Consider the following 26,860-nt stretch of genomic DNA (forward strand, 5'->3'; position numbering starts at 1 on the left):
GCTTTCAGACTTCTCTGAAGTATCTTGGTTGGCCACTTTGGGGAACAAGATAATGGACTAGATAGGCCTTTGGTCTTCTCCTGCAACAGGGCTCTTCTTTAGGGTATTAATATTTTCTATTTCAGGCTGAGTGTCCTGGGTCAGAACTGAAATGTATCTCAGGTGATACATTAGTCTCCTACTAAATAACTATTAAGCACGAACGCAGAAGTTATAGAACCACTGCCCAGACCAATGGGCAAAACACATGCATACCACGTCTAATATAAATCAAATATGAAAGACAGAAAGAGAGCTAGACTTGATGAAGAGAAGAGTGTAAAGGCTGAGAGCAAAAATCTATTGCTGAAGCTAAGCAAGTTTAGGTTTTTATGACTTATAATGTCAATGGTGCCCAGCAGAGAGGTGCTGGAACTGGGTTCCAGCGAGTTCCAGCTGGGGGGGAAGCCCTGGGGATAATAATATTTGTCTATTTTATAGTGTGAATGCATTGATTACTGAGATTTAGAAAATTTGTGTTATTTTTTGGTGCGATATAAATGTATATACCGAACAAACACAAGCAGAAAAACACAAACACAACTGGTAAAATGTCATGGGGGGGGGGGGGACACGACCCTAATATTAGCATAAAGAACAAGTAGGACTAGTAAAATATAGTCAAGAGTACTAAAAACCACCATATGCCTGGGAAAACATAAATAAATGGCTTAACTTGACGACCCCCCCAAAAAAAAAAATTGCAGTGCAGCCATCTCTGGGGAGGGGATTTCACAAACATGGCACCCCCTAGAAAAGCCCCTTTCCCCTGTTACCATCCACATCACCTCACCCAGCAGGGGAAACTGTAGCCATGACCCTTAATGGTCAGTTTGACTTTATCAACAGGTTGGCTACCACCTCCTTGGTCAGTTAAACCACCCATTCACAGCAGCTCCATCTATTCTTATCTGAGCTTCAGTTTATTAGCTCTCATCCAACCCATTGTTGACTCCACATACCCATTCACCACCACCATTGCAACATCCATATCAGTTAAAATTAAGAAATCAAGTTGGTGTCATCGGCACTATCAATGGCACCGCACTCCAAATGGCTCGCCCAAACATCCCCAGTGGTTTCATGTAGATGTTAAGTAACAAGTGGGAGCAGAACAGGATTCTGTGGCTCCAACAGCATGGGGTCCAGCGGTAGCAGAAGTCCCCGCGACCCATTTTCAGCATTCAGTCTGTCATGAAATGAAACCACAGCTGACTCCCACCTGAGAGATAGGGTCCAAGAGGTTATTAAAAGCTGCTGAAAGGTCCAAGGTGATCATTAGGGTCACATTCCCCTTGTCTCCTTTCCTCCAAGTCTATCATGGTTTCAGCACTAAACTCAGTTCATATCATCCACGTAATCCAAAAGTGTCTGGAGCTGATCCGCAACCACCCACTCAAGTACCGTGTTCAAAAAGGGAATGTTTACAAATGGCTGGTGCCTGAGACAATTCTCAAGTCCAACGAAGACATTTTAGGAGCAGCCTAACATTCCTCCAGATGGTTTGGGTCACACACTCTCTCAGTAACACATCTCCTGGATTCAACCAGTACAAGCCAAGAAAGGCAAGAATTGAACAATCAGATGGTCAATATCCAAGCAACAGCCAAAATAAGGTCTTCTGGTCCCATTTGTGCTGCATCTAAACACTTGTGACTCATTTTGAATACCCTAAAAGGTATAACTATGATGATATTTGTTTTTATTATGCTATTAATTATATATTGTTCTCCCTCTGTTGCTTCATATTTTGGGGGGGGTTGAAACAGGGCGACTAATAACATTATTAAGGAGACTGGTGACCTTAGAAAGATTTCCTAGCCTACCTCCCTCTTTATGCTGTTCATTAGCTCTCGAAAAAGAAGTGGCCATTCATCTGCTACATAAGGGGAGTTAATACAGAATAGAGTTGAAAGTCATAAGGGACCCATTAGTAGTATCACTTTGCTTAGGGACTGTGGGTATATTAGTCCTCAGCAAGAGGAAGGAGGAAAAGACCCAGAGAAGTTGTTATCTTCCTGAAAAACGGGAAAGCACAACGTTTTACTACATTTGTCCCTACTGGCATGATGCGCCCATAAATAGCTCAAGGTACAGAAGCTTCGGCAAGTGGAGAGAGAGAGAAACACGGTGATAATGTCTGCTGTTGTGCTGCCCTAAAGCCAAAGTGACTCGCAAGGCATGTGACTAAAATGGAATGTATGAGGATATTAATCTTAAGTCTTATGATGACTGCAAAACAATGGACACTGGGTCCTTATGTGAAGATTGTTACTTCCTTTTGGCCAACATGTCCTATTAGCTAATTGATATCTTCCCCAGCCACCCTTAGTCATTAATAATTAGCTAATTAGCTAAATTTACAAGCTCTTTGCAGTCATGGGAAGCATATCCACAGTAAAGCCACAACTCTTTATGTGTCTTCCCTCCATGAAGGGATGCACACATGGGACTTCTCTCATTCTGTCCTCCAGTAACCCTGTAAGGTACATTAGGCAGACAAAGTGAACGGCTATATGATGACCCAGTGAATTTCATGGCCAAGTAAGTGGCCAATGGGACCCATGTTCTTTATCTCTAAAACCCAACACTTGATCCACACCACATGTCAGTAGTTGAGCCTGCAGAAGATTCTGATCCTGGAACCTGAAGTATGCTAGGCAGCCTATATTACCACTACCCTTTAAGCTCAGCCCAGAGGAAACTACTTAGAAAACCAGTCAGACTTTTAAATAAGTCTCTTGAAAAACAATAGACCAGAACAGTTCACATGGCAAGGCCCAACACCTACAAAACTTTTCAAATCAAAACTTGCTATCTAGGCGAAATCAAAACTTGCTATCTATCTGGCGAAGGGGACAACTCAATTGCTATTGCTCCTTGTTCTTGCCCAGGATCTACCACACCACACCCAGCTTGGGTTCATTCCTAGTCAGTGTTCGAAATGAGCAAAGCACATTTTGCACCTAGCTATCGGCCAAGATGGTGCCTGACATCTCCTCCATCTGGAGAGACATGCCTGGGGATCATTAGATCTGGACTCTGTTTTTACACATTAATACCACGTCCTGTAGAATTCTATCCCATACACACACACACACACACACACACACACACACACACACTGTACTATCAGAATGAATTTCTGGAACCAAAATGCTTTTTCGGTGCAGCCTGAGCAGGAGCAGTCAACTTTAAGAAAAAGTGGTAGGAATAGACCACTATAGATATGGACTCTCCCTGGATCAAGTGACTTTTCTTCTTTAAGTTCCCAAAGCTCTTAACCTGGCTCAAGGGTATCATCTGAACTAGCCAGATGTTTAACTGAGAATCAATCACAGTCAGTTCACCATTTGAAAAATATGACTTCAGAGCCATCTTACCCAAAAATGGCAATTAGACATTCTGTTTGGCACCATTTGGCACCTTGCTTATATATCTGAGTTTCTAACACTGTTCCTACTCCCAGACATGTGCCAGGAACCATATTTACTAGCACTATGGTCAATGGGAAATCAAAGTGTTACTCAATTGGTCTTTGTCAAAGAAACTCTGCTTTGCATATTGCCATCATGGATAGAAAGATGAAACAACAGTCACATAAAGTGGACTGTCTTTCAATATTATCCTTTCAATTCCCCAGCAACCTGTTTCAGCCAGTTTCCAGCAGTTCTCCAGAATATCTGCAAGGCAAGAGTTGAGCCCCATCCATCAGAAGTTGGCCTCTACTACTAACTTCTCCTGCCAAGCCCTGCATCGATGAATGGAAGTAACCCAACTGGCCTTGAGCTACTCATTTCAATGGTTCCAGTTACAGATAGGTAGCCATGTTGGTCTGCCATAGTCAAAATAAAAAAATTCCTTCCAGTAGCACCTTAAAGACCAACTAAGTTAGTTCTTGGTATAAGCTTTCGTGTGCATGCACACTTGATATCTGAAGAAGTGTGCATGCACACGAAAGCTCATACCAAGAACTAACTTAGTTGGTCTTTAAGGTGCTACTGGAAGGAATTTTTTATTTTCATTTCAATGGGTCTCTGCACAGAAGATCCTGGTGATCTGCGCCCACAGACTGCAATTCCCAATCAGCCAATAACACAGAGAAGGGTAAACATGAGCAATGTATTTAGAAGCCTATCTGAATGGAGAATTAAAAGAAATCAACACTTATTAAAAGCATTTCTATGGTATAAAGAACTGGAGAGGAATGCAGGTAGAAAAAAAGAGGGACTGTGTTAGCTCTTCACTATGCAGTGAAGCTACCTTTTAATGAGAAAGCCTGAAACACAAGATTAGTGAGTTGCACCCATCCCCAACGGCTAACTTCAGCTTCATTCAGTGTGAGAATCTGGACGTGAATGTAAACGAAGGTGCCCACTCTTGCAATGTCATTGGCACCAATGTAGGAAGAGTTTGTGTGAGGTGACCAGCCACCAATCTCACTGTAACTAAATGTAAACCTTGAACAGTCAAGCATAGATTAGATAAAAGCGCACGTCCTAACTCACTTTAAAAAAAAACACCTTCTTGCAGAAACTAGTGGAAAGTGAACAAGATAAGGTTCCAGCTACACAACTCTTGTTTCATGTGTACCTTCCCATCGCATGTGCTTCAGGGAAATGCAGATTACACCTCACGACTAAGGCCTCATTTGAATCGAGTCACGCCATTAAAATAACATCTAAGAAAGGTTTCTATTTGCAGGCTACAAATCCTGCTGATTAGGCAACAGAAAATCAAGAAGGATGTTCTGTACTCATAACTGAGTAAAACACTGGAATGCTTCAAGCTGTAGCTGTATTTATTATTATTATTATTAGCCAATTTTCAAATGCACTTGACAGAGAAACCAACAGCCATACAGGTCACTAAATTCTGACCTTGCAGATCTCCCCATGAGCATTTGGGAATTTCCTTTATGAGAGGTCCTCTAACATGTGCCGCTTGTTGTTTTTTCTTCCAGGGTTTCTCTTAATTGCCAACACAAAACCTACCGGTGGCACTGCTAATTAAACGGCATGGTTTTATATAGAAGGAAGAAAAAGGCCACCTAATCTATAGGACCTTCCTGTTTAAGAGACAACCATGATAGCGTTCTACTGTTACGTAGCAATTACATAATTGCATGGTCTATCCCGTATCATTTGCAGTATTCTGTACCCTTCTCCACTTAACAGCTACAGCACAATGTTCTCAGATGATTGCGGCTACTGAACAAAACAGCCTCTGCGCTGGAGACAAAGGGATCTCTGCATGTGACAATGGAGCTTCATCAGAAGCTTAGGACTTTTCACATGACTGAATGCTTCCTTTTCTCCAGATCTGTGAAACCCTCCCCTTCCCAGCCCTCGTTATACAATGCTTTTGGAATATCCTTCAATCGCTTCAGGAGAAATTAAAAGGCAGGTTTGTGGGGGGAGAGGGGAGGGGGGGTTGAAGCCAAGAAATCCTGCTGGGTTGAACTTTTCAGATGACAACACACAAAGGTGCTGCTTTATTGCAGAATGGGAAGGCTGCAGTATAAAGGACAAGATGTGGAGCGTTGAGGGGCGGTGGGGGAGAGAGAGGGAAATCTATTTAGACTTCCTGCACTGGCATGAAATGGCTGCTTCTCTTCTTAGTGCCAGCTCCAATGCTTCATGTTGACATTACACATCCTGTGCTGTAGATCCACCCCCATGCTGCTGCTTGCCCAACAGAATTATCTCCTGCGTCACAGCAGTGGCAACAGATCTGCTGGCTCTGCAGATCCGAGAGGCACCATTTCAAAGCTCTCTTAATGCAAGCAGCAACTGGACACACATTTACCAGATACTCTAGTCTGGGTGAGTCTGTGGGCCACTCTTAGCAAAACATTACTCGGCCTAACCTTCTGCTATCCAGATGGTCTCGCTTCCCTCTTGGGATCAGACCCATTAAACTTTATTTCATTACAGCCAAAAAATAAAACTACACACCCAGCCACAACCTCTGGTCCTAACACAGGAGTCGTGTGCAGCAGTGCGCCTGGTGTGTCTCCAACAGGGCTGCTGAGATGACCATGATCTGAAGAATAATTGGAAACCATAATTCACACACACCAACAGAGAACAGAAATCTTCTGGAGAGAGGGAGGGGAACTGAAATGATCTGCCGGTTTAGGTACTCTGAAAACATAAACAGCATAGATGCCTACTTGTATTCTGAACAATCACATAGTTCTCCCTTCATAAGGTCCCGGTTGCATTTCCCCCTTCATTGATTCATTCAGTTATTTTAATTGCCGACTGCAGCAATAGTCCTTAAATTCAAAACGACGTGTTTACAAAGGACCTTTGTGGTATTCCCTTGCTAGTAGACTCATCAATATAAACAAGGGTGATGAAAGAAGAGAAGCTGGTTGAGTATGGATGAAGGAAGGAGAGAAAATGAGCCATCTTATGGTACCCTCACTGCTGTAATGAGCATCAACTCCCATCAGCTACATTAAGTTCAACCAAAAACTCATGCTCTCCAACCAATCACCTACATTAAAATGAAATCACCAAGCATAGTCCTCCATCCTCCCCCACTCAAAAAATTACAGTATCTGGATATACTTCTGCACAAAGATCAGAACATGAAACTCTAGGCGTTCATCTGTACTACATACTTATTTCAGGTTTATTTTTATTCCACAGCTTCCCCAATGAGTAGGGGATCGAAGATTTGAAGTTTGAATTATTTATTTATATTAGATGACTGGTATAAGTCAATGAAAGTACCATACCTGGAGGAGTTAGGCAAAAATCCAGAACTAAACTCATGTTCCATTAGATTCCAGTGATCTCCATACAGGCTCCCTCAAGATCTAGTCATTATTTTCTTCCTACTGCCACTATGCTAAGATAGCTGGACTTAACAAAAGTTTCGTAAATCTAGATTTATGCTCTTCCACGCTGATGCCAAAAGGAAACAGGAAGTAAATTACCAAATAAAACAAAGCGCTAAGCCACTGGAAACTGCAACCCACGCTAGCAACCGTAGATCCCATGTTTAATTTGAGGCGGGGCTTCTGTTGGGAATGGGAATTCACACTACTTCCAGTACAGGCCAGTTCACTAAGGAGACTCCATAACGCCTCTCTTTTGTCTCCCTTACTGTTGAAAAACGTGCTTCACAAGCTTCCTCGCGTCTGGGACTTTTCTTTCTCCCGCTTTTAATTTTGTTACTCTGCAAAGCACTATGCCCATTGGTGGAGCTACACAAATGACGAGGATGCCAAAATATGCAAACTGCCTTTCCCCATCATCAAATTACTTCACTGGAGACAATAAGCAGCCTGTTGCGCATTTTTTAAAACTGCCGTAAGGCATTGTAGACTTTACCTTTGTCTGTCTTTCTTTCCTGAAGAGTTGGAATTTGCCTTTACAAACCCTTGATCAAGATGTTATATCTCATCTTCAAAACCTGAAGCGTGTGCACACACATACACACACGCACACACCACACAGAGGCAACCCATGTCTGTATATGGTAACAGAACCTCCAAAGTACCATTGCATGATCTGAAACATCATCCACCATGCTAAAAATAGTCAACCCACCCCTTGAAGTCTCAAGAGACCATCTGATATTGCAGTATAGCATTAGCAAAGCTAAGTAGACATGAACGCTTAAAATAAACATCTCCACGGTGAAGACCAGAAGGCTGTCACACCCTTATTTTGCCCTCTGTGAAGTGGCTTGAGAGCTATACCTGAAGGAACATCCAGAAAGCTATTTTAGCTCGAGAACAGCAACGGCCCAACTTCTTTTTTTATAATATGCGGTAGAGATTAAGAACAACTAGGGTAGGGTTGTCATATTTTTCTTAAGACATGGGCTACTGGCTTCTGAGAGTTAAATGAGAGAAGGTTTACAGCCACTGTTGAAATGAGATACCACGGATGTTCCTACTGAGATTCCATTTGCTCAAGGGAATTTTTTTCTCCCGTTCTCAGAGTTACTATTAACACAGGGTCAACTTGACGAAGCTGGTTGGGCAGCCATATCCAGGGAAGAAGATATTTCTTTTTTAAAAAAAAATCAAAAGCTTCTTTTAAGTTTTGGAATTCAATTGTGAAGATGATGGGTGACTTTAGGGTGACTTTAAGGAGGGGTAGAAACATTCATGGAGGACAAGGTATCAGTGGCTAGTAAGCTATGACTGCTATATAGAATTTCCATATGCAGAGGAAGTATCTCTTTACATAGCTGATGGGACAAGCAGAGGCAGATGTAGTCCATCACCTCCATGCTCAGCTTATTAAGCTTCCCGAGGAATCTAGCTGTCTATGAGTATCATCCCTACTATTCTTATTAATTCTGCTCAAACTGTGCAGCTGTCTCTCTGTGTGTAGAATAAAGCCAGCTTCAAGCCATGGTTCAATATCCTGGCTTGTTCCGCCGCTGGCAAGTATAGTGTCCTTGCTTGGACTACATGGAAAACTATGCTTAATTAGGGACTTTTGGTTTGATTGCTCACACCACAAACAAAGGAGAAAAGGGACTGACTGTAAGAGTTGGAAAATGGTTCATTTTTGTCTTGGCTTAATAAACCTAGATGGGATCATCCAAAACCACGCCTCTGGTTAAGGAAAACAAACCGTGGTTAAAGGTTATGTCTGCACAAGGTCACTGAGTTAAAACATGTTTTTCTATTTAGGAGCAAAAAAAATCAGTTGGGGCGGGAGGAAATCACGCTTTTGAGATAAAACAATAAGTCATGTCATGTATTATTGCACAAAGCTACAAATATTATGACTGTCAACCGAACAGCATAGGCAACTAGCTACGGCAATTTTAAGTCTCGCTGGCTTCAAAGGGAGCAGTGCTGCACTTTATTCTCCCACAGAAATCAATGTGACTTAAAGACTATGAGACTATTGCTTTTCCCATCTCACTGAGAAGCAATGCCCTGCTTTTTCACTGCTGGGCTCTGCTTCTGAAAAAGTTCAGAGACACAAGTCGTCAAGTCAAGGATCTCTTCCTCGTCGTCATTCCCAAGTGTAAATAAGGACCCAAATAAAAAGTCATTAAATTGCTCAGCAATTTAAGATCCAGGGTTGATTCTAGCCAAGTCATCATCATAGCATGATGACTGACATTAACAGACGTACGTTGGCCATGTACACTGATGTCAGTGTGACTACTCCAAGTATTACTTAGTTGGGTGGCTACAATCCATTATTTGGTAGTACGCTGTATGTTCAAATGTTTTAGATCATGCTCTTAGATAGTATAAAGGCTCTATTTAGTTGCAAAGCAGTATGTTTTAATTCTTCAGAAGAGACTGGGATTATAAAATGAGTGGGAACTCTTTAGGAGTTTGTATACTGCTTGTTCATTAAAAACCTTTAAGTGGTTTCCAGAGAATAAAATGATAAGTTCCAGAGTTAATGATAAGTTAACCTAATAAATTTCAAAATCTAAATCAAATCAGTTGTTAAAATATACATTAAAATATAAAATTACGTATTAAAATACATATCAACTTTACATATCTGGGTAGGCTCCCTTAAAAAAAAAAAAAAAACCTTTTAGCAAGCACCGAATACAACCCAGTGAAGATAGACCAAACACTATGCAATACTTATAAAACTTAAATCGGTTATTTGACATTGACTTTAATCAATGTCTCCCCAAATCAACCTGCTACTCTAGTGTTCAAGCTCTGAATGGCATTCTTTACAAAATCCAAGCTTATTATTTCAGATATGGTCCCATTCTATACAAAAGTGTAAGAGGCAATAAAATCCTATTCATGTTTCGTCCTACTGTCCTCAGTGGGGTTGACTCCCCTGTCGGCATGCCTAGGATTTCTGCCTAAGAGATCTTAAAAACTCTCTTTCTAAACCATGGAGTCAATAAGCATCATCAAAATAAACAGCAAGTGGGAGAAAACCATTTTCAATAGTGGCTTTAAAAAGGAGGAAACCAGCAGCATGCTTTGCCATTAATCAAAATCGTGAAAATCTTGTTTGTCTGAATCCATTATGGCCCAATCCAATGGAACTGTGGAATATTTGGTTCAAATCAGTGTTCAGCGATGAATTCTGACCTAGTACCCCTGAATTAGGTATTACTTTCTGAACCTTGTTTTCCCTCCTATTAAATACAGAAATAACCAACACGAATGATTTTGCAAGAAAGATAGCATTTTCATTGCTGTAGAAACAAAACCTATCTTGCTCTGAACAGCCTGCCCACTGAGGAAGTCAACTGAGCACTCTTCCCTATACAGTGGTGCCTCGCAAAACGAAATTAATTCGTTCCGTGAGCTTTTTCGTCTAGCGAATTTCTTGTCTTGCAAAGCACGGTGTCGGAGAAGTTTTGGAAAAGCTTCAAAAATCACCAAAAACCTCAAAAAAGGCTACCACACCGCGTTCTATGAGTTGCTCCTCGAAGTCAAGTCGCAACTGTATTAACGGTGTTAATAAAAAGGAAACAAACTTGCAAAAAACGCAAGACGTTTTCGTCTTGCGAATCAAGCCCATAGGGAAATTCGTCTTGCGAAGCAGCTCAAAAACCGCAAAACCCTTTCGTCTAGCGAGTTTTTCGCCTTGTGAGGCATTCGTCTTGCGGGGCACCACTGTACTGAGCAAGCCCTCTTCCCTATACTGTACCTCCAAAAGAATACACAGCAATACAAGGAAAGAGAAATAAAAATCTGGAATGCCAATCTCTTGGGCATGTTAGTAGGCAGGTATATATTATTCCTGAAGTAACAAATCCATTATCTCCACAACCAAGAATATGTAACCACAAGACTACATGTTCTTCCAAGAAGAGGCACAAGACATTATTTCACAAATTACCACACAGTGGGAAAAGATAACCTGATTGATTGCACCAATTTTCACCAAACTGGTTATGAGTTTCTGTATTTAAAACACTTGGGATGGAAATCTCGATGGGAGGAGATCGAAGTATGGAGTGCTTTGTCTGCATGTCTACATTGGTTTTATGCATAGAGAAAAGACATTTAACCTACTGAGAGCAGCTATATGCTAAAGTACCAGGCTTGGATCCAGACTTGCTCTTCCACAAACAGAAGGGTTCCTTCTCTTCACAGAATCATAGAGTTGGAAGGGACCGTAAGGGTCACCCAATCCAACCCCCTCCAATGCAGGAATATGCAGCCGTCCCATACGGAGATTGAAACTGCCACCATGGCATTATCAACACCACGCTCTAACCAACTGAGCTATCCAGAAGAGTCAGAGATCCTGAGCATCATCATCATCACTGGAGGAAGTTGGTGGGGAGGCAAAATTCACCAATCCACCAGTGTAGATATTGCTGGGCCAGATGGACCAATGGTCTGACTCAAGAATAAGGCTGCTTCCTATTTTCCTATGTCCTCTGATCCTCCAGAGTAGCTCTTTGGGGACCACAGGGGCTGTAGGGAGGAGGGATGCAGAGCGAGTCAGCAAAAATCACCTCTCCCCTTCCTCCAATGGTACATCCTGTGGGTGGCATCTCATTCTATCATTGCAACTGAAACCTTTAGATCCGTGTGTGTGTGTGTGTGTGTGTGTGTGTGTGTGTGTGTGTGTGAATGCACACACTCCTCAGGGTCACTAGACAGAACCAGCCTTCTGAATGGCGGCCCCTCCAATGCCAAACTCAGAGGCAAATAGCTATAAATGAACAGCACCCATAGCCATGGAACTGAGCAGAAGGCCATTTTGCACTCTCCAGATCCTTGCAAAAGAGGTCCTCTGGAGGGGGGAGGGGGAGTTGCTAACCAGGGATCAATTGCATTAAAAGTTGAAAATCCTCTTTACCAACTAGTGTTTCCATTTTTGCCAACGCTTCTAGATAAGAGGGAATAGTAGTAGGAAGTTTTATTTTCAATTGAAAACATAACTAGTTATGACACAGTATAACAACGTGAGGCTTAAATTCACATTTTAGCTTCTCCCATAACCTTCAGCCCTCAGTTATAGTTTGAATCTCCCCCCTGCCCTTGCTGGTGGGGCTGTTTTTCTCTTCTTCAGCCACCTGTCCAAAATATCATGGAACCAGACAGTGTTCACAAATGACATCGCTTTCCATTTTTAGTACCTGTTGACCAAAAGAAAGCCAAAGCAGGAACCACAGCCCTTCCCTCACGCTTTGTCATCTGAAGTCTACTGAATGGTGTAGAAGGTGGGTGTTTCTTCTGAAGTCTACTGCCTTTGGGGCTGCGTGCGTCTTTCTACAGAAGAAAAGCTTCGTAAAAGACGGTCCTCTTTTTAGTGTGCCCCATCATTACCTACTCTGCTTCTCCTTCCTCAGCGCAGATACTTCTGTTAGCAGAGAATTTCCACTACACATTGCTTGTGGAATGTCTTAACCTACTTCTGTGCTTGCTCAACAGCTCTGCCTGCTTTCCGCTCCTGTGTGTCTCCTGTTTCCTTTTCCTGACAGTGATCCTTGCATCCTTTGAAAGCCAACCCTGCTGTGGTGACATCAGCTGAGCTTCCACTTTTTAGGCTCTTTCCAACGCATTCCATTAATATGAGCCAAGGGGTGGTTTTAACATCACATATCTTAATTTCCTAGACAGCTTTAGATGCTTCGGGTGTCAGAAGGCTTTACGAGATGTCAGATGGTTTCACAAGAATGTTGTGCCACAGGTCATTCCTTTCCCTTGATAATTACTAAGTAATTAACTGCAATGTAAAGTAGTAAGGAGAGAGGAATAGACAAAAGGCTCAACAGGGTGGAGTATATAGCAACCATCCCCCAAATATTCAAGTCAGGAGTCCTACAGGCCAGTGTAAACCATATTTAAAAAACAACGAAGCCCTCATAATCTGCAAAGAATGATTTGAAGCACATATAGGTTCATAGAATTTTAGAGTTTGAAGGAACCTTGAGGATCATCTAGTCCAGTGGTTTTCAACCAGTGTGCAAAAGGAAACAGTCCAAATTCCCTGACTTTGCCCTGACTATGTAGTGGACTGGTTTTCAACCAGTGTGCTGTGGCACCCTGGGGTGCCTTGAATGAAGGTCAACACTGGCCTCTTTCCCTCTTTCCTTCTCTCCCTCCTCTGATGCCCTCTGGCATCTCTGCCTCCCAAAGGCTTCCACAGCTGTTTATTGCAGCAGCCCTGGCTATAAGCTCTGCAGGTGAATTGTGCCTCTGAGAGGCACCTCTCTTTGGGGCAGGGGCAGCTCAGAGACCAGAGGTGGCAGCAGCGGCTGCCCAGAGGACTCCAAGAAGAGGAGAGGAGGCTGACAGAACACTCCACAAGTGAGGGTGTTCGAAAAAGGGTGAGAGGCTGCCAGCTCTGCAGGCAAGGGGTGACATAACTGGGCTCCTGAGCCCCACAGGGGTGCCAGAGAAAGAATGCAGTTGGTCAAGGGAGCCATGGACTCAACAAGGTTGAAAACCACTGATCTAGGCCAACCCCTCACAATGCTGGAATACACAGCTGTCCCATACGGGGATTGAGCCTGCAACCTTGACGTTATGATGCTCTAACCAACCGAGCTATCTAAAGGGACTTAGCATTATTTAAGGAAACAAGTCTTCTTTGGCCAGCCATGTCCAAAGTCCCTTTTGGGGGCCTAATCCGGTGTAATCCGGCCCTGTGGCAGTTTATTTCCTGGGGTAAAATCCTTAAAAAAAAGCTCAACTCCAATGCTTAGAAAAGCTCAAAAACTTCAGTCCTAAAAAAAGCTCACCAGCTTCAACCTAAAAAAAGGTCAACAACTTCAGCCCTTTACTTCATCAAATCTGGCCCTCTTTGAAAAAAGTTTGGACACCACTGTCTTTGGCTAATGCTGTCCATTTCACCTCCATACCTTGTGATGGCTGGTTCATGGGAGCTGTGAATTAGGAAATCTCTGGTTCAAATCTCATCTCAGCCATTAACTTAAATGGCAACTTGCCTCTCAGCCTGCCTTCCAAGCCCCATTACAATGTGGAGGTAATAATACTAAGGTACATTACAAGGCTGCTGTAGGAATTGTTGAGCTGGTGTATGTGAATCACTCTGAGTAACAGGGCAAAATACAAATGCAAACATCTTTATGATAGCTGTCAAGATATGCCAATGCTTCCAGTGCCTCCACAGTCATTACTCTCAGGAGGCAATTCTACCGAACACTCACTGGTGAAGCTGCATAGAATTAACTGAATGCTTAAAACAATTCACTGTTTACCCAGTCTGCACAAGTTTAACTCCCAGTAAAAATAAATAAATTACCTCACCATACCTTGTCAGTGAATATTGTATCAGCAGCAATGCATTTGACTTCCCCCTAATCAAAAACAATAGCTTTGTTCCTTTGCTAATCACTTGTACATGCCAGCACAAAACAATGTCGCTTTTCAGAACATTTATGACTTCCTCCAGAGGTTTTTCTGTTCTTTCCACCGATGACCAACTTGGGACATCAGAACTCACCAGATCATTTAATAAAAACTTTTCCTGCAACACAATCTGTGCTTTCAACTATTTCTTCAGTCACGTACCCACACACATCTCAAAGCAAGGTTGGGTTGGTTAACCAGAGGAAAAGCAAAGTCAGTAGAAGCAGAATGGTTCCTTTAAATACCAGATAAAAATTTGGCAGCACCTGGCAAAATGCAACTGCTGAAACTAAGGTGAAGTGATTTTGAGTAGTCCCTGGAAGGAAGACCACCTGGAGCCATATATACAGCATGTAGGCTTTAAACAGATAAGCCAGACATTTTTTGAAGACTATTTTTAGGATAGTTATAATACTGGCAATATACTAACACCTTTGGCATGTACATACACCCAGCCAAGCAACTCCAAAGTTACTGATAGTTGCTGTGATTACTGCAGTGAATGGAATTGCTGGAGGGAAAATTGAGAAGGTCTACAAGACCACTGAATGCAACTTGCTCTCAAAACCTCACCTCTCAGGTTGAGTGTCTATGCAATCCTACCCAAGCAGAGAGAAACCAAACCCTTTCACTATTTACTCTACTTAAGCAGGACTCATGCTAGCAAGGGCCAACTGTGTCCTTTCAAGAAAATCAGCATTCCCAACCAGCTCATTTCATGGTTGGCACCACATAGTCCTAAGCCAAGTGCTTGAGTTAATTCAACATTACTCTGGCCATGCAGAAGGAGTTCTTCATGGAAAAGTAGCTCCCTTATGGCTAAGCCAGCACTGAAAGGACCCAAAAATCATGCCAGCCACTCACTTTATGGGAAAGGCAATACTACACAACTGAAAGCAAAGCTGCTCACATCACCAGTGTGAAGGGGTACACACCCAATTTATCACTGGTATTACACCATGTATTTCCTGAGGTCATGCAATTCTTCCTCACCTGAATACCTTTTGTTACTGAGCAGCATTCCAACTGATTTTCTCCTCAAGAACAGTAGGTGGCTAATGAAAGAAAAAGATGAGTGCTGTTTTTGTATTTGGTCCTACATTCAGGCCACGATCAGGCTAAAATTAATTATTACTTTAAGTCCCATTAAGTATAGTAAGACTTGCTGGCCACTTTTGACTTGATTGTGTTGTAGATTCCAACAGGACTTGGTCACAAGTCACTTTCACCCGACTAGGGTCATGCAGTTCAGTTTTACTATCCAGTGATCATGATCTGGGGAGGGGAGTAAAGTATACACTTAATGCAACCTAAATAATCCTCAGGGCTAGCCAGGCTGAGATGAGAGGACTAACAAGTCAGAATTAACCACTGTTACCTATTATCTGTAGAATATTCTAGTGTTAAGAACTTCCTTGCGTAAGCGGTAACTGCATCATGGAGTCATCTGATAGCAATGGCAAGAATGAAAAGCCCCCTTGATTCCAAAGTGTTGCAGGACTCTTGACTATCTCTCTCTCTGCACTCAATGCAACTGTCCAACTACAACCCACCACCACCCACAAGAATGTTCTGCTCTCTCTTAAACTGGCTACACCATGTGGTCTACTTCTTCTTAAAGATAAAGGTAAAGGTAAAGGACCCCTGACAGTTAAGTCCAGTTGAGAACAACTCTGGGGTTGCGGTGCTCATCTCACTTTCCTGGCCAAGGGAGCCAGCATTTGTCCGCAGACAGTTTTTCCGGGTCATGTGGCCAGCATGACTAAGCCGCTTCTGGTGAAACCAGAGCAGCGCACGGAAATGCCGTTTACCTTCCTGCCAGAGCGGTACCTATTTATCTACTTGCACTTTGTGCTTTCAGACTGCTATGTTGGCAGGAGCAGGGACCGAGCAACGGGAGCTCACCCCGTCGCGGGGATTCAAACTGCCAACCTTCCGATCAACAAGCCCTAGGCTCAGTAGTTTAGACCACAGCGCCACCCGCATCCCTCTACTTCTTCTTAATGAGATAGCAAAAAGTGCTGAGCATGGTGGCTAATGACGACAAAGTTGCAAGTTTGATTCCCGTATGGGACAGCTGCATATTCCTGCCTTGCAGGGGGTTGGACTAGATGATCCTCAGGGTCCCTTCCAACTCTAAAATTCTATGATTCTAATTAAAAGAGGAACAACGAACAAGTGACCAAGAGTCACGTCTACCAGCCAGTCTACTCCGCTTGCTGTGGACTGGAGAGCCCTTGATGTGAACAGGCACGGTGCTCTATAAAACTACTAGTTTTTCAGTAGGGAGCCGTTATGTAATTAGCCAAATCCTGTCCTTTGCTATTATTTTAAAAAATAACAATGCTCTAACCACTTGACTAGCCTTTGACATAATGACTGGTCTACCAATCTATCAAGTTTATTACCAGCTCATCCTGCATAGATCCAACTGAAACTGTAAACATCCAGGCGCCTTGGCCCACCATTTTTCCATTTTCAGATTAGAGCACGCAATGCAATTTTTAAAGTCTATTTGTCATAGTGCTACATCAATTGTCACAAAGTTCTCTCATTTCCTAATTCCGTACTCTCTTGAAGGAAAAAAAGGAAGCAGAAGAATGCCACAAAGATGACACCAACAGATGAAGTCAAGAAATAATTCAGATGCATCTCTGAAATTCTGTTCCCTTCAACCAAGATAGTTTAACTTAAGATAATTATCTTCTCTGTGCCTTCCCCCTCCTCTTTCTTCTCTCAGCACTGGCATACAAACCATGCTATTTTAGCTTCTTTCCTGTTCTCCCAGTTCTTCTGGAACATTTTATTTTCAACAGTCAACTCATCTGGAATACTGCCATAGTGAAGTTCATCTATTACAATGTTAACTGTATCTCTCCCAGCAGCATCTATCACCTTTACATTCAAGAATTTATTATCACTGCTCTAAATTTTTATATATATATTTTTTTAAAAAGAAAAACATGGACAGAAAAGACATAAGCCTGCTCTACAGACACTTTCACCCCAACATCTTCACCCAGAATTGCATATTCTTTTCCTGGTTATAAAAAGAAGAGAGATGCTTAACACTTTTAAGATTTCCTAAACTTCAAAAGAAACATCAAATGGTTAGGGGAAGGCATATACAGAGATGATGATGATAGATGGAAGGACATATTTTAAAAAAACCAAAACGGTAGCATTGTGAACTCTTGTTATCAGAAAAGTGCAAGTCTGAAAGGAGGAAAGATCAAAAGTGTTAATGCAACAAACAAACAAAACCTAAGATTTGCCTTCCTCGATCAGATCATAGGCTCAAGGAGCACATCTGTCTGTTCCCAGTAGTATCCAGGCAGATACTGTACAATGGGAACCCATGGAGAAACTTTCTTCCCCATATCTTACCCTGCACCTGATAATCAGAGATGTCTCCCCTTCTGCTATGGATAAGGTTAACTTAGTTAATTAATTTCTTATCCACACTTTACTACAAGGTCCCAAGGCGGGTCACAACAATAAAATATGCCATTATGAAAATAGCCATTCATGGGTCTACGGTCTATAAACTTGCCTAAATCTTCAGTCACCTATGCTTGTGGCTCCTGTATTTCTCGTAGCCAAAGACTTCATGAGTGCTATCATGAGCTTCAACATTCAATGTAGCATTCTGTATTCCGCTTTACTGTATTTCTTAGGGAAGTGGGGATTATACATTTATAAATAAGTAATATCCAACCATGGTTCGGATATTTAAGTACTGGCTGTGCCGAATATTTTGGGGTTCAGTAAGTGACAAATACTTTTTTTTAAGTACCTGTTGCAACACTGGTGTGCCGCGTGAACTTTCTTTTACTCGTATTAAAAAATAGCCTCCATAAACTAGTCTATTCATCAACTAGTACACTGTTGCGATGACTCCATAATTACTCATTGCAAGAATAAAAGGGTTTCTTTAGTTCGCCTAAGCCAGTGGTGGCCAAACTTGGCCCTCCAGCTGTTTTTGGACTACAACTCCCAACACTGCTAGCTAACAGGACCAGTGGTCAGGGATGATGGGAACTGTAGTCCCAAAACAGCTGGAGGGCCAAGTTTGGCCACCACTGGTCTAAGCAATGCCCCAACTTAATGCAACCAGAGGGGCTGCCATGGGTGTTGAAACATTAAGCCACCCTGTTGCACGCATGCACTAACCTGTGCCTCTAGCAAGGCCCTTAAAAGCATTGATTCTCATGCACACAACATTCTGCCAATATAATGGCAGTGACATTTTTCCAGGGATGGAATAAGGATGCGCTGGGAAGCAACAGAAGACCTCCCCCAAAATACCATTCCCTAGAAAATATGGTAGCTGTGCTACCAAATGCCTACCCCTTGGTTAAGATGACATAGGTGTCTATTTTAGTACAAGAGTGAAACATGCCTCGAAGTTAAATACAAAAATACAACAACCCTCTTGGAATCATACAATTGTAGAGTTGTAAGGGACACTAACGGTCATCTAGTCCAGGCATCCCCAACCTTCGGCCCTCCAGATGTTTTGGACTACAATTCCCATCACCCCTGACCACTGGTCCTGTTAGCTAGGGATCATGGGAGTTGTAGGCCAAAACATCTGGAGGGCCACAGGTTGGGGATGCCTAATCTAGTCCAACCCCCTTTCAATGAAGGAATGAATGAACTCTGCTCCTAGTATCAAAAATCTGGCAAACATTTGGCCTGACCCAACCTTTTTTCCTTGTAGAAATCACCACCATAGGAGTTATCTAGTGCAATTCACTTCTGATACTTGAAATATGACACATCCCTATTAAAATAAAAGACAGCCATCCAATTTGGGGAAAGTGCTGCAAGCATCCAAATATAGCTTTCTAGCCATGGTCAAAACAAAAAAATTCCTTCCAGTAGCACCTTAAAGACCAACTAAGTTAGTTCTTGGTATGAGCTTTCGTGTGCGTGCACACTTCTTCAGATACCTTGTAGATCTGAAGAAGTGTGCATGCACACGAAAGCTCATACCAAGAACTAACTTAGTTGGTCTTTAAGGTGCTACTGGAAGGAATTTTTTTGTTTTGACTATGGCAGACCAACACGGCTACCTATCTGTTTCTAGCCATGGTTATTGTTATAATACTCACTGAGAAAGAAGCAGGCGGTCAAAAGACAAATTAGTGCTTCCTCAAGAACCTGATACAATCAGTACCTATTAAGCATGGTTTTCTTGATTTGTCAGCAGAAGATAAGGATCCTCTATTCCTTCAAGATTGCTCTTTGCAACGCCTTAAAGCCTGGTGAACTCTTGGTTACAGCTTAGCTAACTAGAGATAGACTTGTCCACCTACTTCCTCCCAGCCTCAACAATGAGTGTTAACCAGCATTGTGCTTGAACTTCTGTCTTTACATAGACATTCATCAATACCCACAAATTTCATTCGCTTTGTGTTTTCTCTCAGTTTTAATGACAGACCTATGTTCTTCAGCTTCATTGGAGAAATTAGCTACATTACAGGGAAGATTAGTAGAGTCTTAAATCTGGTGCAATTCTAAGTGTGTAATATTGAATATAATCCATAGAAACACTGCAGAAGTTGCTTTTAGCTTACCTCCACTATTCCCACACCCAAGAATATATATTTCAAGAATATTCTCTTTGACTAGCCTTTCTCAAAACTTAGATTTGGATTATTATAAGACTTCAGTACTTCCTTTCTAGCAATAAAATTATTTTCATGAAACGTGTATTTCTTTCTACCATTAATTGTCACCATAAAATTCCATCTGGCCAACTGATACTGGAACACAACTTGTCTCCATATATAATTGTGATAGTCATTTCATTTTCAACCCTCCTAAGTTCCTAAAAACCACCCCACTAATATATCAGGGTCACATACCCCATTAATATATCGGGGTCACATACACCACCATTTAGGGTATTTAATAAATAAATAAATGGTATTTGGCAATATAAAATATAAATATGAAATCATATTAAGGATTATGGATTACAGTACAGATAAAATGCAGGAAGCACAAAGAAGTATACATTTCCTACAAGAGATGGAAGATTCCTATCAAGGATGACATCTAGATTCAGCAGCGATAGTTCCTTTGAACTCTAATTGACACTCAAATATTTTTCCTGCAATTCAAAATCCACCCAAGGATCTGATCAAACAACAACAAATGTTTAACACCTCCTTAACAGCTACATCAACACCAAATTAGTGGGGGGTTTTGTATTTTTTTAAAATCACTTTAAGGGTCATTTAGACATCCCTTACCTTGAACTCACTTTTACTGACCTCCCATTTTAATGAAATGCTTAAATTACAAACAATCTCAGCTACAAGCCAGGTTTTGAGAAAACGTTGAGTGATACACCTGGTATTGTAGGAGAATACATGAAGTGTGAAATATCACAGGTTGTAGGAGAAAGTTCTCCATTTTTTACATCCCTTTGGGTCACCGAGGACCCCCAAAGCATAGAGAATTAAAAAGAAAAGCAAATCTGAGGAGCTTTTGACTACTGTTGACGTTGATCATTGAATATCAAGCTAAATCTTCAAAAGACCTACATTTTCTTCCACTAGTTTCTGTGTTCATCATCTCATTATGAACATGGCAAATTCTTCACCTTGTGGAACATTCATGCATAGGATAACAACTGAATGATATCTCCGATTTCCACGGGAAAGGGCGATAAACTTCTTCCCTCCCCCTCATCTCCTCAAGACAAACTCAACTACAAGCCCAAAAGAGAAAGGAATCCGAAAATAAAATTAACTCACTGAAGAAACAAGTAGATAAGCAGCCAGTATGTTATGGGTGCATCAGTAATTTTCTCAAAGAGTCTCAAAGCAAGCTCCAACACCAGATCAGCTGACACCATCTCAAGCACAATGGATTGCAGTTCACATATTCCATGCAAGTCAAGAGGGACCATCAAGTATCTGAAGAAGTGTGCATGCACACGAAAGCTCATACCAGTAACAAACTTAGTTGGTCTCTAAGGTGCTACTGGATTTTTTTTTATTTTGTTTCACCAAGTACTGAGACACACATGTGCAAAATAGCTCTTAAAAACTTTTTTCTATTATCTGAGCAAGAAGTATGATTGCGGTGTCAATGCAAAGTGAATACCACAGCTTTTGATGGTAGTTGTCCTAGTCAAAGTGGTTTTTATTAGCAAGAAGAGTCTTGGGCCTTTGTTTGTTTGTTTGTTTTGCAACACCCGTCACCAACCACTGATGATGAAACCATCTTCAAGCTGAGTTTAAAACAGGTCTCTTGCAAAAGACCATTTACCCTAACTCTACCAATTGCCCTGTATATTTAATTCTGCCTGTGCTATCTTTACCTTCATATATCAGAGAGAAACCATCCATAACTCTCAATCAGGTAAACCAAGTTCTTATGAACAGATATTGTGCATATGAACAGATTCATCACGGGAAGAAAACAATAGCCGTGTCTACTAAAACAAATGAAAAATGGAACTCGTTGGCATCAGCGAGCAATGGAATGGGCCTACCACAACATCATTAAAGAGTATGCAATGAATGTCTCGCACTGAAACATTGTGCTTTGTTCACCAGCTAGAAAGAACTCAGAAGTTTGAGGAAAGAAATGTACAACCACAATCAAAAGTTAAGTAGTAAAATCAAATATTCCCCATGATTATTTTTTTAATAGGGCTAGTGTTTTATCAGTAACGTAGATAACATAGATAAAACCACCAAGGTCTATCATCTAAAATTTAACATTTTCAGAAATTACAATTTTGTTGATTGCATATAATTCAAGGTGGGAGTTTCCTTATCTTATGGTGACTTGTAAGCTATCTGTGACTTACATACATATATCTACATTTCTATCACTTAAGTTTGCTTTTGCAGTTTTACTATGGAAACCCAAACTCCTCTCAGCATTTCAAACATTTTGGCTACCTCACTTTCATTATTTCACCCTCTGCTTACCAACTTCTCAAACAGAGAATTAATTACACTCTTAATATTCATGGTCATTGTTTTGAGGCACAGTAAAGTGTTAGGCTGGAGCTACTGTTGATGACTCTGCAGATTTAATTTTTCATCAACTTTAGATGACCCTAGAGTATTCCTAATTAGAAGCTGGAAACAAAGGTGAGAAGAAGAAAAATACCATCTTTTTCTGAATTGCCATCATATTGTTGAAATATTAGCATTCCATAATTACATCTAAAAATAGAATTCATGTTCCAGACAAATGTCAGCATTTAAAAATCTCGCTGATTTCAATGGAAAAGAGTCAAGTGCATGCTGGCTACAGTCCTACACACAACTTACCTGGGTGTAAGCTCCACTGAACTCAAGAGGGCTTACTTCTGTGTAGATATGTATAGGACCACACTGTAACTCTTCCATGGAAATCAATGGAACTTAAATGTACTTAGGTTTGGCTGAATCATGATGATAATTCTAATGAAACTCCAATATTTCTAAGCTCCATAATTGATGTTTAGGGTCAGGTTTAGGAAGGGGGGGCAATGAGAGAAATTCCTCCATGAATTACAGAGCCTTTAAGATGCCTTATGGAATTTCAGAGATACTCATAATTGCATGATTCATTTTTTTAAAATAAAAAATAAAAGTACATACGCAGCTCCAAATTATTTACCAAAATTGCAACACTTCCAGAAGATACCATCAATTGGAATGTCCACTGTGAGGCTAACACAAAATTTGCTTGATTGACATTGATTTCATGTCATTCTGCAGAAGAACACTGCCAGGCTCATCAGATATTTAGCTATTCCATTTTCTCCACACACAAAAAATAAAGCACGTCTTTGGTCAACTGAGGCAGCCTCTTGAAGGCCATGAAGTTCAACCCAAAAGTTACATCTAAAAGGGGTTGGTTTCAAAAATGAAACTATAAAAGAAGCAGGGGGGAAATATGTCCTTTTGAGCACAGGTCTCTCACTCTCTGTCTGTCTCTGGAGAATCTATGAAAAGAATCTATGAAACTTCCTCAAATCGTCCATTTCCTGGAGTCAGAAAGAGAAGAGACATCAAAAAACATTGCTCACTGGAGGGGAAAAAATGTCAAGCCAGGCTTTGCCAACAAAGCTTCAGAAAAAAATGGAGAAACATCCATAATTGCATGAGCACTTCCCATCTCAGCTTTGTCTACTGGAAAAGCCTGCCCTTGCTCTCCCTCTCCTCCATTTTCTGGTGGAGCTAGAGAACATGACATGGCTTACCTGACTCAGATCACAGCCCTCTGTCCAACTATTCACTTCCTCTTAGACATGCAAGTAGCTTCATGAGACAAGCAGGCATGCACACAAAAGCATCAGGAGAAAGCAACCCCGCATCTCGCCACCTTTCCCCCCTTCCTAGAAGGTCCTTCCCCAAAAACCAAGAGGAGCAAACTTTCTCTGGGTTGGAAAAAAGAAAGGCTGAGAATCTCATCACAACAGAGGATTGCAAGCTGAGATCTCTCCAGATCTCCAGAGCCAGGATCTCCCCTTTCCTTTCCACACACACACACCCTCATGCAGAAGTAGAAACTATAAAGCTCAGGGAAGAAAGAGGGTGACTCCAAGAGAGGAGAAGAGAAACGCCTGGAGATTGTGTGTGTGTGTCCCCGCGCGAAAGAGGAGTAGCTTTGTGTTTTGGAGTCTGGACTGGAACCAAAGCAGACAGCTTGCAAATGGAGGACAAGGAGATAAAGAAAGAGGGGGGAGGAGGGAAATGAAAGGGGGGAAAGCTCAGCTGCTTCTCATTCCCTGGAAAGCCATGGACACCAGGGAACCGAGCAAGAAGTGAGGCTCTCTGTTGAAACACCCCCCCCTCTCTTTTCTCTCTCTCTTTTCCCTTTCTTCCCTTCTCAAAGCAAAGAGCAAAAAACTGTGTTGTAATGGCTTCTCTCCAGCTTCCACCGCTGTCCTATTCCAAGGCAACCCTTTTCAGAAAGGACCCTCACCACTAAGCTCAACTTGAGGAAAGGCGGGAGAGAGAGACTTGGTTGTGTATGCCTGGGGTGTGTGTGTGTGTGTGTGTGTAATTGGGGGGGGGGGGGGGGGAGAGAAAGAAGAAGGTCCAGTCTACCTGCCTGAGAGAGAGGGACCAGATTTTGGAAGGAGGAGAGGAGAGGAGGCGCAGAAAGAGAGAGAGAAAGAGAAAGCAAAGAAAGAAAAAAGGAAGGAAGGAAGGAAAGAAAGAAAGAGGTCACCGGTCGAGGCAGCTCTACAGAGCTTTTTCCCTCTCCGCACCCCCCCCCGGCCGCCTCTCTCTCTCTCTTCTCCCAGCGCCTGGGAGATCCAGTCACTTCCCCCCACACAGCCAAACCCCCAAGTGCCCCCACAACACACTTCTCGGCGGCGCTCCTCGCACTTCTCTCTCTCGCCCCACAGCCGCCTCAAATGCAACAACAACACAAAATTAATTAACTGCCTTCCTTCCTCCTCCTCCTCCTCCTCCTCCTCCCACCAGCTCCACCACCACCACCACCTCCTCCCCCATTACAGGAGACACAGAGAGACCTCTCTCTCTCTCTCCTCGCTCAACAAAACCACCGGGTCCGCCGCCGCCGCCGCCACCACCTTGTGTTTTGTGTGCTCGAATTCCTCCAGCTCGCCCTGAATGAATGGATCTCCTCGCTTCTCCAAGCTTCCCCCCCAAGGTGGCTTTGGTGGGACAGCCAAAAAAGGAGAACCTCGCTTTGCTCTTTTCCCCTCCAAGACCCGAGATGGGCTTCAAAGGCCAGAACTTACAGGAAGGTCCCGGTTGCTGGTGGTGGCGGCGGCTGGGTCCTTTCCCCCTTCTGCTCCTGCCTCTGGCTCCTCTTCTTCTTCTTCTTGCAATTGTTGTGGAAGTTGCTCCTTTCTTTTTCTCTCTTTGCTGAGGTTCTCATGTGCTCCTTGCCAGGTCTCAGCAATGGAGGATCGCCATCTTTTTCCCTGCTTTTTTTCCCTCTCTCTCTCTCTCTCCTCTCCCTCCCCTCTCTCTCTCCCCCTCTCCCTCGCTCCTTCACTGGCTTGCTGCAGCTGCAGATGACCTGAGATATCCGTCTCTCTCTCTCTCTCTCTCTCTCTCACTCAACCCTTCTGTGTGTCTCTCTCTGAATAATGAGCAACCAAGAGGGAGCGAGAGAGGGAGAGAGAAGACAATCTCCTTGCCTACCACACACAAAACGCAAGAGCACCAGGGGGTGCAAGAAGGCTTTCTAACAACAACAACAAGAACGGGGGTGGTGGGGAGAGAGAGAAAGGGGGAAAGGCAGGAGGAGGAGAAGGGGCAGGAGAGGTGGGAAGATCTTCAGAGATGGAGGAGGAGGTGGTGAAGATGAAGGCAGCAGCAGCAGCAGAAGGTGGCTCCAAACTTAAAGTCCTCTTGGGAGATGATTTCTGAGGCGCTCCCAGGCTTCCTGAGCGGGGCGAGGAGAAAGGGAGACCTGGAAGAGTCCTTCCAACCTGGTTGGCTCCAGAAACCTCCAGCTCTCGCCAGCCTGGGGAGAAGCCCATCGCCCGCGGCTCTCCCTCTGCTGGGTCATCCTCGCCTTTTCCTACCAGCCATGGCAAGTCCTGCTAAATAAAAAGCCAAGCGCCACCCGGGTTTCCCCCCTGCACGCAAGATGCGCCTTCTTGTCACCTAAGCTGATCCCTGAGATACGTCCATCTAGGAGAGACTTAAAATCTTTCCCTCTTGGTGTTGTTGTTCTTTTTTTTTTTCTTCCCCTGAACAGGGTGAAGGAACATAAATGCAACTGGAGGTGGCAAAGTGTGGTGGGGTTTTTTGTATATATTTTTTAAAGGCATAGATCTACCACGTGGTTGATTTTAATTCTCTTTTTTTTCCCCCTCCTCTTTTAGCTTTGCATGTTGGAAGGGGGGCGGCGGAGAAAGAAAGGACTCAAATTGTCCATTTCTAGCACGTATTTTGAAGTCTTCTCCCGGAAATAAAGACTCTTTGTCGTTTGAGTTCTTCCCCAAGCATATATATATATATATATATAAATATATAAATACACACACAAAGAAAGGGAGCTTTGCAGCGCTGAAGAGCAAGCGCTCCTGCTACTTTAAAAAGCCTTGTGCAATGTTTGGGCTACCGCAGAACCCCACTTTAATTTTTAAAATAAAACTTTGGTGCCACCTTCTCCCCACCCCACCCCCTCCGTTGTCTGCCTCTTCTGTGGTTGCCTCTGTGCACAGCAGTCTATGGAAAGTAACAATCAAGATTCCCAAATGATAAGGTGTCATCATCACCTTGAAGGCAAGGAAGAAGGCAAATATGAAGTTATTATATCTCAGCATCTTCATTTCCCCAAGAAATCGTTCTGAACCTCTTCAGAGATTTTTTTTTTTAAGTGACTGGGGTGGGGGATGTCTCCCATTCCCAGCCTTATATTCCCCCTCCATGCCAAATCTAATACCTTCCAGACTTTAATCTGGTACTGAGAGGGAGGGAGATGAAGTTAGCATTGGAAAATCAATAAACACTGTAGTGGAGAGGAAAGCAATTTGAATGGGAATACGTGACAGTATTG

At 42.5% G+C, this 26,860-nt stretch overlaps 1 protein-coding gene across 10 annotated transcripts in view; it reads right to left on the minus strand.

The window, feature by feature from the left end:
• Positions 1 to 26,121, minus strand: part of ZNF462 (zinc finger protein 462) — a 137,473-nt gene extending 111,352 nt beyond the window's left edge. For 2 of the 10 annotated variants that reach the window (XM_083481349.1, XM_083481344.1), the window contains exon 1: positions 25,086 to 25,959. The gene's annotated coding sequence lies outside the window, so the exon portion shown is untranslated. Of the gene's footprint in view, positions 1 to 22,984; positions 23,355 to 23,570; positions 24,314 to 24,683; positions 24,740 to 25,085 lie in introns of those variants that run through there. The other 8 variants (XM_083481350.1, XM_083481353.1, XM_083481352.1 and 5 more) reach the window with 8 other exon arrangements.
• Between the last annotated feature and the right edge of the window lie 739 nt (positions 26,122 to 26,860).

Source organism: Podarcis liolepis (genome assembly GCF_965112155.1).
Source record: "Podarcis liolepis genome assembly, chromosome: 17".
Lineage (NCBI taxonomy): Eukaryota > Metazoa > Chordata > Lepidosauria > Squamata > Lacertidae > Podarcis > Podarcis liolepis.